The 13,883-nt window shown below is 36.4% G+C and overlaps 1 long non-coding RNA gene across 1 annotated transcript; it reads left to right on the top strand.

Annotated features, from left to right (window-relative positions):
• The first annotated feature begins 2,881 nt into the window (after positions 1-2,881).
• On the top strand, positions 2,882-13,123 carry LOC116657052. Its single transcript, XR_004311974.1, has 3 exons — positions 2,882-2,891; positions 4,197-4,205; positions 13,025-13,123. It is a non-coding gene; the product is annotated as an uncharacterized LOC116657052 (long non-coding RNA).
• Positions 13,124-13,883: the final 760 nt, after the last annotated feature.

Consider the following 13,883-nt stretch of genomic DNA (forward strand, 5'->3'; position numbering starts at 1 on the left):
TTCTCTCTTTCCCTCCCCCCTTCTCTCTCTCTGATTCTCTGAATCTTCCATTCTGAACTTTCTCATCTACAAGACTAAATTCACTAACTTCTTTTTTTTACGGCAGAGAAAATCTGGAAAATCTGGTATAGTAACCAAAGAGCTCATCATCTAGTAAACTGCTTGTTTAGTCACTTTCTGCAGATCAGGATGAAAGTCAGGCAAACTTATTTGGTGTTTTTAACCACTTATACCTGAACCATCAATTACACATACAGTCACTGACATTTTAATTTCATCTTCCCTGTATTGTTTGCTTCCACCATCCCAAGAAAAGTGGTCATTTTCTTTCTTTAGGAATCAAAAACAGAATGTGATTCAAAGTGGCAGAATACTTTAAAGAAATGATGATAGGGGCTCTGGATGGGGAGGGAATTGAAGGTGGTGTCCTTGAGAAGTCCGGAGAGGTAGAGAACTCTAACGCCCAGAAAATCTTGGAGGTTTTGGAGGTTAGTGGGCTAGCAGTTGACTTAGGATTTGGGCACCACCCTCAGAGATGTTAAGGCCTCTTGGGGATGACTGCGTGATACCTAGGACAGCTAGATCCCAAGGTGTTTTGCTTTTCAGGTCTCTTAAAGAATCCTGTGCTTCAAGCCTGATGAGGAAATAGTACATCCCCGGACCTATCTCGTGGCAGGACAACAGATATTCCAGTGGTGTAAACAGAGAGAAATCAATCACGAGACAGCTCCAGTGATTATGCATGACTTAAATCCTTGTATTTTCATGTATCCTGCCTATCTGAAGGGGTGAGACATAGATTCAAACTAGACTTTTTAAAGAAAAAAAAGACATACAAATTTCTCATTTATCTAAGTTTGTTGCTGAAGGTTCACACCTGTCACAGGGAGAGCGTTATACTCATTGTGGCTTCAAATGTTTTTTTCATTAGCAATGAGCAGTTGCCCCTGATTGCTCTGAGGAGGGCTATGGTAATGATAATTACAGTAGCTGATGTATCCTTACATAGAGCTTTATAAGGCAAAAAAACAAAAAAAACAAAAAAAACCCCTCACTTTTACAGACCATTTGCTCTTCATAATAGCTTTGTCAGAAAATTAGGAAATATTATCGAAATTTTCTACCAGGAGAATGAGAACCAGAGTGGCTAATATGACTTGCAAATATTAACCCATTGAGCAGATGCCAAAAAAAGTGACAGAAACTCAAGGCTTTGGGACCCCACTTGTCCTGCAGATACAAGCATAGAATAACCACAGTTCCATCTCCTCTCGATATAACTCTGAGGGTAGACAGACAGTATGGAGACAGAGAGCTACTTTATTTGCTTCATGTCTGATTTTCTGTCCTACTCACTTTGAGGATGACCAAGAGTAGGGATGGAGTTCAAGAATCTAACTACAAGCAGGTGACACAGAAATAGTCCAACAGCAAAGATTCAGAAGGCAAGTTTAAGAAACAGATGGACAGAATGAAGTATCTACCTAAAGAAACTGTTTAAGGGGAAAGGTAGAGCTCATGTCAAGCATGCACAAGGTCCTGGGTTCCATCCTGACCACCTACATTATAAAAAAAAAGACATTTTCAAGCTACATTATGTCAAATTCATGTAATTAATTAATGTATTTTGAAACAACATTAATGGACTACTTTGTGACTTCATTTTTTATCACACCATCCTGTTTTCAATTATTCTTGAAGACTTAAACAACCAAAGATTTTCTTATGAAGAACTGATACATGCTATAGCACGGATGAACCTTGAAAATATGCTAAGTGAAAGAAGCCAGTCACAAGGACTATATAAAATGATTTCATTTTATGTTTAGAACAGGCAAATCTATGGAGATAGAAAGCAGATTGATAGTTGTCTAGAAGTTGGGAGGATATAGGGATTTACAACTAATAGATGCAGAGTTTCTTTTGGGGCTGATGACAATATTCTAATATTGACTGTGGTAATGGTTGCCCAACTGTGGATACAAAAAAATCCATTGACTTGTACATTTTAAGAAGGTAAATTGTATTATATGTGAATTACCTCTCAATAAAGCAATTATTTGAAAAAAAAAAAAAGATTGTGCAGGGAGGAAATAAACAGATAAAAGTTAGCATCTAAAAAAAAAAAAAAAATGCCAAAGGGGCTGCAATATACATGAAGTCTTCAATTCTGAGCAAGACAGTGCATGGCAGGACCTGACCACAACTCTTCCAAGATTCAGTTTTCTCTTCTGAAACACAGACCAATAATAACCTGTCTTATGACATTAGAGAAGATGGATATAAACAACAAAATGCAAAACTGTAAATTATAAAACACTTGACAAATGAGAGTTAATCATTTCCTGTCCACACACGGAATTACAGGAAGAATATGAACACTTTAGGCAGGGCAAGCATAGCCCGAGGGAGAGAAAGCATCAAAATGCTAATCCCCAAATTGAAGTTTTTTGGAGCCCTGTATTTGCATACAGCTTAAAATCCCTTCGAAAACAGCCAGAATGAATGCATTTAGTTACTTGTATAAACCACATATTGAGTTGTCATTAATTTATTATAGATGAGGCAATGTTTTCCTTTTAAAAAGTTTTCTTCTCCATTGTGCCAAAGGCACCAGGAGAAAATTCAGAGTGTTTTATATCCCATAGAATATGCATAGGGATATCAATAATAAATAGCCTTTTCCACGGTGTAGACTGTGAGCCACTCGCTCAGAGGGCAGAGTCACTCAGTCTTGTTAAGCTAAAAATATCTCAGTGACAAATTTCAGGAAAGAAAGGAAGAGAATTCTGTGTTCGTTACCCAAGGGTAGAAGCTTGCCAGAATGGCCCACAGTGCCTCCTCAGTGATGCTGAGCATTGGCCCCCCAACATGTTCGAGTACACGATGCTGTGACCCACCCCTTCGCCAGTGCAGTGCCTCTTTCCTTTTCATAAACAGAACGATGTTCTCCTGCCAAGAAATTCTACTTATCTTTCAAGAAAAATCTTGAATGGTCCTCGTAACAGAAGTTTATTAATAAGATGATGCTTATTGCGTGAATGTATGCATGGATTTTTTTCAACCTTGGTAAGTCACTGGATGTGGATGACATCTCTATAATCAGTGTGCTGAGTGTCGGCTCCCATGAGGATTTGTCTGAAGGCAGAAACAAGATAAGTAGATTATAGTCTCAATGGCATATTTGCAGAGCATGCTGGCCTTCCCACAGGAATAACCAAAGAAAGAAGAAAGCAAGAGGAGACCATAAGACAGTGAATCATGAAGCTGAACTAAACTTGAGGAAGCAATCAGGGAAAAAAATATTTATTTGTCTGTAAACATAAGAGTTAATTGACATTTAATGGTTCTACGATGTGATGAACATAGAATTACAAATTCTTTAATACCATTTGTAACCTATAGGGTATTGATCATTTACAATTAAATTGTCAAAATAAACAAAATCCTGCAGAATATGAAGAATCTGAATTTGAAGGGTTAGTATATGAGGTTTTGATAGCAGGTATGGGAAAATGTATCTTTGGGACAATAAAAAATTAAGTGCTTTGAATGCCACAAACTTCAAATCCTGGATGAAAATCCACTGGTCCAAGTGTGGCCACTGGAGCAAATAAAACCAACAGAATGAGCTCTCCAGACAGGCTTTTAATATTTGCACTAAGAAAAGAGAGGAATAAATTCATGACATGGTAATAAAAAGAATTAGAGGGTATATACTTTATAAATTGGTAAGACGTGTGATTGTGTTGGGAATAAATTAGCACTTAAACCATCAGAGTTCAAATCTTGTCTCAGCAACTCTTTATTTGGTGACCTTGGAAAGAAGTCCCTTTATTAGAATTTTAGTTTTCAACTATATAAAAGGGTGATGATAATAACTTCATTGTCCGCTCAAGAATGTTATTGACAAGATGACCTTGGAAAGTAAATAGGAAATTTTATTGCAAATAGTTTTATATTGTGTCTGTGTGTGTATGTACAAAGTATTAATGGTGATTTCATGCATGTGTTTTGTGGATGTAAAAGTAAACATTAATTGTTCCTATTTCCATACAAATTCCTATTTCCAAAGGGATTTAATTCCACATGTGTCTTGTGAAATCTCCAAGAATTAAATAAAAGGCTTTATGTATGCACTGAACTATCACTCTTTGAGAGAAAAACATTCATACCAAGTTAACTCCTCACCTCAGCTCCAATCTGTTTAAAATTATAGAAACAGTTTTTATCTTGTTGAAAAATGAGACCACAATATTTTCAGTTGGTATATAGGCTGAGTTTTTTTTAAAAAAAGGAAAAATTCTGAATGTTGGTGGACAGAATGTATACTGGCAAAAAGGGCCCCCAAAAACCTACAGTAATTTTCTAATTAACCTTAAAATGTCTCTACTATCATGAATAGAAAGCCAGATAATACCTGTCTTAATCAGCATGTAATTTTTATGTTATCTTCTAGAAAACTATTTGTTATTCTAGGCTTTTCTTTGTGTTTTAACCTGAGTCCAGCTGGCTCCTTTATTCATCAAAGGGCCCATTTACTTGTTAATTTCTAATCCTTTATAAACATGATATTCTATTAAATTCCCCTTTCTTTTACTTATGAAAGCCAAAAACATCACATCTTCCTTACCCCTCTGATTCTGTAATGTAACATACACTAGCCATCAAATACTGTTTATTCTCTGCACCAAGTAGATCCAGAATAAATCCATTGTCACCACCTCCACTGCTACCCCCTGGCCCAGGCCACCAGCATCTCTCACCTGGATTCTGCAGCAGCTTCGTCTGAAACACTGTCCTACCGCCTTCTTGTCCCATCATAGCATGTTCAATTCACAGTCAGAAAGACTCAAAACTTGTCATATCACTTTTTATTTTTTGCCAAGAAGGACTTTCTTCCCTCTAACCTGAGATCATATTTGAATAGACGATTTTTTTTTTTAATGCTAAGAGTGAGCCTATAAAGTTTTGAAGTTAAACTTTCACGTAGGAGCAAAGGAAAAATCTTCTCCAGTGAAAAAATTTGAATGGAGATTGTGGAGACAAAAACAGATAGCATGTTTTGTTCCTTTTGTTTTTAACAAATATTTTATCACGGGAAACTTAAGAAGCACAGTCCAAAGAAGTGAAACGAGTACGATGAAGTCCCACGTACTCATAAGGCAGCACTTGTTAACGCCACTCAGTCTTGTTGCAGCTGCTCACCTTTCTCCCGCCCCACACCCCTGACGTGGAGTTACTCTGAACCCTCCAACAGGGTCCTGTTTTATTCACTCTTACTCTTGCCCTTGGTCATTCTGCTCCTCCCAAACGTCCTGTCCCCTCCGCCTGAGGTGCTCTTCCTCCAGACACCTCAACATCTCCCTTCTTGACTTCCTCCAGGTCTTTGCTTAAAGTCACCTTCTGAGTGATATATACACTAACCAACATATTCAAAATTGCACCCTGCATCACTCTCTATCCTCATCCTCTTTCTCATTTTCATTGTTCTCCTCAGCACTTACCACGACATGGTCTATTATATGTCTTACTTGTTTACTATCTGTCACCTCCTCCCCTTTCAGCATATACGTTTCAGTGACAAAAGGACTTTTGTCTAACTTTTTCCATTACTGTACTCCCCAGCAGCTAAGAAGGTACCAGGCACGAAGAATGTCTTCAAGGAATAAGCATTGAAAGGATGAATTTATTTCACCCGCTGAAAGGGAAAAATAAATAATCTAATTTCCTAGATCTGGGAACACTGAAGAAAAAGTTCCGCTTGTATGTAGAGCAAAAATTCTATGGGGAAACTAGAGTAAAGAGCTTGCATATATATTACTTTTGGGGAAAAGTGTAGAGAAATGGAAACCACATTCATTGCCAATATTTATCTTTTAAATCCTAGTCAATGCATACCTTAGAGTAGGCATGGATTTACCAGGGATCTTGTTGGAAAGCATATTGGAACACACAGAGATATTTTGTGTTTGTTTGCTTTTAACTCAATACATTCTCAGAGGTCAGGTAGCAAGTATCTGGCAGATGTGGAACTCGAAGAGACATTATTGTCCAGATGGCACTGACATTCTACATTTACCCCCTGTTAACTACAAATGTGGGACTCTGACCCACACAATTGGAACGATCTTAGGTTCCTTATTAATAAAATGAGGAACAAGTCACCATAATCATATATATGTGAATATGCACGGTTTAGAGAGATGGATGGCATATCTGAGAGTACAGAGGTGACAACAGGTTCGTTTTTCAGTATTCCAACAGTGGTTAAGAGCACAGACTATAGAGTCAGCTGTCCGAGTTTCTCCACTCATCTCCAGGTGAACTTGAGCAAGTTACTTACATTTGTGCACTCCTGTTTTCTGCTCTACACTGCAGCTAACTGTAGTAGCACCCCCCCAAGGCCATTGCGAGGATTGCACACATTAATATATACCAAGGGTTTAGAGCAGAAGATGCACTCTATGACTTTAGCTGCTAACTTTGAAAAACATTACAGTTTTAAGTATCGGTTTCTGTATACAATAAACCAAAAACAAAACAGTAAGAGCTCCTATCTCCAAACAGCTCAGAGCACACAGTGCAAGACCATCCTCATGTCCTTAAGGGGGAAATTATTCTTAAGTATAATCTGAAGTGGGGTTTGTGATCAGACCAATGCAGGAGAGAGTGAAATAGAAGGCGATGGATCTCAAAGATGCTAGGCAACTGAATAAAGGTTTTAATAGGGAAAAATACGACCCAGTAACTGTGTCCGGGAAGAAGACTCCTAACTCTGACCAAGAAAAGCATATCCACATTTTGTATTGTGAAAACGTAACTGATATAACTGGCAAAATGGGGTGAATAAGAATAATTCTTTTGGATGTTTGTTGTGACTCTTTCTGTAAAATCATAAAGCATCACAGAAATCTCTAAGCTGTCTCATTATATAAGCAATTCCAGCTATTTTACATGAAGCACACACAGAGCGCGCTAGGGCAGAGGAATCCAGCCTCTTCCTTTCTTACTGGAAGGTAATTTGTAAATTGTCAAATTGTAAAGTATGAGCCTGAAATATCACATTTTCAAAAGCGCAGGTACTAGGGAGATCTGATTAAGTGTGCCTCTTCACAGATTTCAGAAGAAATGGCTGGATTTTTCCTTTCAATCGTAAATTCTAGGCGATTATGTGGAAGCACTCAGTTTGAAAGCCCGGTGAGTATTTTACCTCAAGTTCAGAAATATTCTTCTAGTGTAAATTCCACTGTTTTCATATATCTGGTTGAAAACACAGCAAGAGGCAGGTGTTTGAAGGTATAAAAACACAGCAAAGTAGCTGAAATCATGGTAATGTTTAAGAAAAATTAATTCAGAATATCTGAAAGGTTTTTGTTAAACCACTAGGAGAGATAACATTCCGCTGAGGAGACCCGCTGTAATTAGGGACTCAATCATCAATTTTGAATGATTAGTGAGAAGAGATTCTGCTCTAAAAGGGCCAAGAATCTGCTTTTCAAAACAGATCTGATTTTGCTATGTTTCTGCTTAAAATCCTCCACTGGCTTCCACTGCATACAAAACAGAGTCTCTCAGACTGAAACCTACTTGTCTTCACAAGCTCGCCTGTCTGGTTATTTCACGGCCTCTTTGTTCAGATGGCACTGAATTCTACACTTAGCCTATGACTTTTTCATGTAACTTTGACAGGCTGACTTTTTCTGCCTGAAAAATATTAGCGTCTACACTCTTGACCAGCAGACATTATCACTATACATGTCCCCACACCCCACTCCCCCCAAAGCTGGGAACATGCCTATTCTTTTTTTGTAATAGGGATACTGGGGATGGAGCCCAGGACCTCACGCACGCTAACCATGCACTCTACCACGAGCTACACCCACCCCCAAGATCACTGTATGTGTTTCTATCTGATTAAATCTTTACACAGCAAATACTAAGTCTAGTCATTGCTCTCTCTAGAAAGTCTTCCCTAACCTCTACCTTCCAACCTCTAGATTCCGTGGAATCCGGCAAGATCCTGTGCCTACTTCTAACCAGGTACGTAGCCTGAATGGTAAATGTTCCTTTATCTGCCATCAGTACAAGTGCCTCTCCTTCAGGAGAAGTACTGTTTCTAATTTTATTTGTATTTTCAGTTTACAAATGCTTGAGGCATAGTAAGCATTCAAAATTGTTTGTTTCCAACTTGAGAAAAGAACACTTTTTGAATTATAAAAATAGAAGTTTATGTATTTACATATAAATATAATAGAGAAAAAAATTTAAAAACAAATTTAAAAAATAGAAAACAAAAAAACAAATAAATATATAAATATAATATAAAATATATATGAAAAACATAATGCTTTTTGAGGCATTTCTCCTTGCTAGAGACAGAGAGATATTTTAATTATAGTCACCCCTTCAACGATTTTCATAATCCAACATTTGAGTATAATTTTGTGGAAGTACCAATGAGTCCACTGGACTTACTTAATTGTAACATAATAGTCTATCCTCCTAAAGGCACCTTAGTTTCGCTGATGTGATAATGATAGTCCATTATGAGTCCATAATGGAACCAACACAGGAAACAGATGCTGTAATTTGCAGATTAGTGTTTGGTTATGAAACAAAAGACTTATTCTTCCTTCTAAATGATCCTATGCTATCTGGTATTTGTCATGGAGAATGGGACAACAGGGGAAGGACACACATTGTCGTGAAAGCAGAAAAGTGTAGTTAGAAGCAAAACTGAACACACTCAGAAGCTCAGCCGGGAGCCATGCAGACTCAGCTGATTCTGGTTCCCTCTCCTTCTCTGGACCATGCCCTTTCCTAGATTAAATTTCTAGAGCTTCCTATGACTTCATACTTAAATGGACACTCAAAGAGGTCATGGAACTCATTTTCCATTGAATGCTAAACATTTGGCAGCAGGAAAAAAACCATTTATTATCTGAGGAATCTAGCCCTTTGAAATTAATGCTCAAGTTTGAAGAAAGTAAAAAAAGGTGTTTTTCACCAAAACCTAAGTTGGTTTACATTTTGAATTCTGCAGTACACAAAAATGGCCCGATGAAGATCTCTGACATACAGTAATCTTTTTTTACAAAACTCATTTGAACTGGAACAGCACGGTGTGCAGTCTGCCACAGGCAGCATTAGGAGGAAGATCTAGTTCCTCAGCTCACTAGAAAGCTACTCAGATATAAATATTCACTTTCATGTCTACAGTGTCCAGCAAACAACACACAGACTTTGTTTTCCTTATGTGACTTCAACCACTAAGGGTATCTTCTGCCCTTCTCAATTCTATTATATTTTCTTCAAGGCCAACCTAAATTCTTCTTTGCTCTGCAGAAGTTTCCCTGACAAAGCCAGACCTCACTCATCTGTCCTTTCTTCAGAATACTTCGGTACTCAGAGATCATATCATGCAACTTGACACTGAATTACATTTGTCCTATTATAATTTGAAGTTCCTCAAGGACAAGACATAGTCACAGTTTACCTACAGATGCTTCCATAATATTGCAAACATCATGAAATAGACAGTAGCTCTTCATATTATAGGTACATGCTGACTGTTTATTGAGTATTGGATATTCAGTTAATTGGTAGTAACTAAATGCATATGTCACTAATCCATATGGCTGGGGGTATTTTCATTTATTTTCAAAAGTGGGTTGAAACAGGTATATATAATAATTCCATATAAGACAGTAAAATTGTGAAACAGACATCAGCAAACACTTGGAAAAATTTAATTATTGAACTTGACATTGGGTAAAGATTCTGAGTATTTCACAAATAAAGAAAGAATATCTATTTTGCTTTAAATTTTAAAATAACTCTTCAAATAAATGATAAAAAAATTTGAAGCCTATCTCAAGAATCAAAATTTTCCATCATGCTCAGTTCTGTAAAAACCAGATATGTGGGTACTTACATATTTTTCAATAAAATGTAAATTGTAAAATATTTTCAGTCACAATTTTTAAAAATTCATATATATTCTCCAAAAGGGTGTTTCTTATTTTAAACCACTTTTATATTAAAAATAATTCACATCAATTGTATAGTTCTTACATCAAAATGGTGACAAGATTGCCACTAACTCTTTAGGAAGCCAAGAGAACAAAGTTAATGTCTGTTGGTTTCTAATAACCTAATACAATACGAGGATTGAGCTGAAAGAACCAACAATGATAGATAATATATCTGCCTTAGATTTGTTTTCCTTTCAATTATCTCAAGTGAGCCTTTAAAAAGACCAAAATTGCAGTTAATTCATCGATTAATTCTCTAATAAGTGCTGGGATGCTTTGTGCTATTGATTAAATTGGAATCATAAAACTGTGAATAGTAATTGTTTAGGAGGAATTCTTTCAGAAAGTTTAAGAGTATAACCTGTATTTTTTCCTAGATAAAGAAGAATGCATTCTAAATATACATTTAAAAATAAAAAGAGAGTGGTAAATAGAATAAAAGTATATTAAGGTAAAATATAGCTTGAGCATATAGAAGGAATTTCAAGAATGTTTGAGTGGACGAACTTTAAGAAATCTATTAACGTAACTCTTCAAGTAAATAACAAAAAAGTCTTTCCAATAGATGTAAGAAATTGGGCAACTAAACATACACACACACACACACATATATACTCGTTGTGTATTATTATAATAAAGGTCAAATATTACCTTTCTATATATTTCAAACTGTTAACCAAGATCATATATAATCACTAAAATGTAAAAAAAAAAACTACTAAACTTAGAAAAAAACCCCAAGATTTCTCACACTTACTTCAGAAAAATAAATTAGAAGTGTAATTATTTTTTTAAAAAGGGAAACTGAGACCAACAAAACATTGACTTGAATGCCCTGGATAGTCAATTGAAAAACAGAAGAAAAATATATAAATATATATATGATACAGTTATATTAAAGCTTATATTTTTCAGTTCAATAAATAAAATGATAAAATTTATTTTTTAAATAAAATTAAATTAAATTTTAAAAATCCAAGATAAGGTGGATATAGATGACATGGATGGTGATAGAACCAGGTGTAGCTGTAGCTATAAATATAGAAACGGATATGGATATAAATTTAGGTATATGGGTACGGATATTAGAAGTCGAGGAGGCTTTGTGTTAGTCTTCCTCTTACTCAGCCCCTCCAACTGCTTTTGACTCGGATGATCACATCCTCCCTCTTGGAAACTTTGTCTTCTCTTTATTACCCTCTTATTTCACAAATCATTCCTTTCCAATTTCTATCTGGTCCACCCTCCTCAACCTGATCTCTACAACTTGGAGTGCCTCGAGGCTCCATTTTGGTTCTTTTCCTTTTTCTATCTACACTTAATCACTGGAAGATCACACAAAGCCCCTTGGAGTTAAATAGCTTCTATATCAGTGCTTCTTTAAGTCTTCTTTAGATCACTTCTTTAACAGTGATAAAATGTTCCCCCGCCCCGAAACTATCACAAACTGATACTTCTGTAACACAAGCACCATGCGTGACTACCACGTGATCCGGATAGCATTCAACAACACAATTTCAAGCAGTGTCTCAGCTTTGACACTTCTTGGGTTACTTTCCAGTAACAGTTCACACACTGATACTAGCCAAGAAATACACTTTGAACGGCACTGGTCTATATAGTGACAGTTCCTTTATCCACATCTCCAATATCTCCATTCCTAATCAACACCTTCTTATACATTTTGGTATATGTGACTTTTAAAGTAACTGTTTCCTCCCCCTGGAATATAAACCATGTGGTAGTGGTGTCTTGCACACTGGTGCATTGTCATGTTTGAAAAGAGTGCTTGGGACATAGTACTAAATATCTATTTGTTAAATATCGACATGTATTTTTAATATAAAAGGGGCTTAAGCATGTTTATGTATGAGATCCCTGATTAAAATGGATATTACACATAAAAGTTGAATCTGAATATAAAAATAAGAGTGAGACTGTTGGTGAGGTTTAGAAACAAGAAAACAAAAACAATTAGCTTTAGAATGAAAGAAGTAAATTATTCTAGGGTAACAGGACGAAATGAGGAGAGAATTGGTGTAGAACACAGCAAGTTGGAAAGTTTTTAAGTGCCACAGGAGAAGGCTGCAAGGATTCTAATCTGATATTTCATTATGGTACTAACTTGTGTCCTTGTCAAAATTCTCCCCAAGTCACTGAGACACCTGGGTGTAGTCCAGCAAAGGGTAGAAAGTTGTATTCATCCAGAGTTAGGATTTTTCCAGGTCTTTATAATCGTGAAGCAATGGAGCAAGATGAGCAGATATTGGGGAAAAAATAGCGAGCTAACAAACCATTAACTGTGTGCTCGTTAGTGAAAGGTATGGTAGTATTATGGGATGAATTGTACCCCTCCAATTTTATATGTTGAAGTCCTAAGCCACAGGGCCTCAGAATGTGATGACTATATTTGAAGACGGGATCTTTAAGGAAGTGATTGAGTTAAAATGATGTCCTTAGGGAGGGGCCTAATCCAATATGACTCTTGGTTTTGTTAGAAGAGAAAATTTGGACACAGATACATAGAGAGCAAAGACCATGCGAAGACACAGGAAGAAGATAACGAACTACAAGCCAAGGAGAGAGGCTCAGAAGAAACCAACCCTGCCACCACTTTGATCTCAGTGTCCCAGCCTCCAGACCTTTATCCAGAGATAAATTTCTGTTGTTTAAGCCACTCAGACTCTGGTACTTTGTTATAAAAGCCCTAGCAAACTCATACAGGTAGATTTTAAACGTTAAAAAATGAAAGTCAAAAACAGGAGGGTCAGTGATCTCTGCATCCCTGAATATGGAGACCCATCATCCGGAAATGAGCAAATGAAACTCAGAGGTTGTGAAGGGGAAATTTTCTTTCATCAGGACATAACTCTGAGAGAATCACCTTGTAAGGGAGAATAAGGATGAGGGTATGCTTATTGTGATGGATGGCGAAAGATGAAAACACAGGAATTGTCCACATGGACACTGATGACGTAAGGGAGAAGACGGGACTCAGGAAAGGGACCTTAAGGGCTAGCTGTCGAGTTCACTAAGATTTGCTAGCAGGGTATTGAAGCTGACGACATCAAGCAATACGCTGGTAAACAGGACTCTAAAATGCTTAAAAGTGTTGAGTAATTCAGAAACAACCTAAATACATTCACATGACAAATAAAACCCAGGTAAACAATACAGAAAATAGAAAACAAAAATATTCTAAATACGTTTTTAAAAACTCTTGAACTGGAATTTTAGAAGTAGAAAGTAAAGACGGAAGAATGATGAGGATTATAAACAGGAAATATTTAAAAATGATATGAGTAGCCAACAAACAAGTTCAAAATCATTAGTAAAAACATGAATTAAAATAATAAAACACCTTTATTGCTGTTTTTTATTTAAAAGATTTTTTTATTATTCCTAGGACTTGGAGGAATAGGCATTTTATTTGATCTTTATGGCCTCTATTTATTTTCTTCAATGCAGTCAATTTATTTTCTTACATAGAAATTGGATTAATCAAAATTTTTTTTAAAAAATATGTTTTAAACCTATACTGAGTTGGAAAAGAATTTAGCCACACATTTTTGATTTATGTTTCACTTAATTCTGTATTTACTGGAAGCTAAGTTATTTTGGACATCTGAGTATAGGGCTGGTTCTGAAATACTGTACTTAAGTATCACCTGGGCAACATAGTAAAATGCGTGGAGCCATGCCCCCTCTTCCTGATTTTTAGATTTTAGGTGGGACATTGTAACCAGGACCATGTTTTGAGCACCACAGAGGTGGGCTTGATGGAATGTGTAGAGCATGTGAAGAAAGGGAGAGCTTGATACAAATTTAATTAGATGCTAGACTGAT

Source organism: Camelus ferus, chromosome 17, assembly GCF_009834535.1.
Source record: "Camelus ferus isolate YT-003-E chromosome 17, BCGSAC_Cfer_1.0, whole genome shotgun sequence".
Lineage (NCBI taxonomy): Eukaryota > Metazoa > Chordata > Mammalia > Artiodactyla > Camelidae > Camelus > Camelus ferus.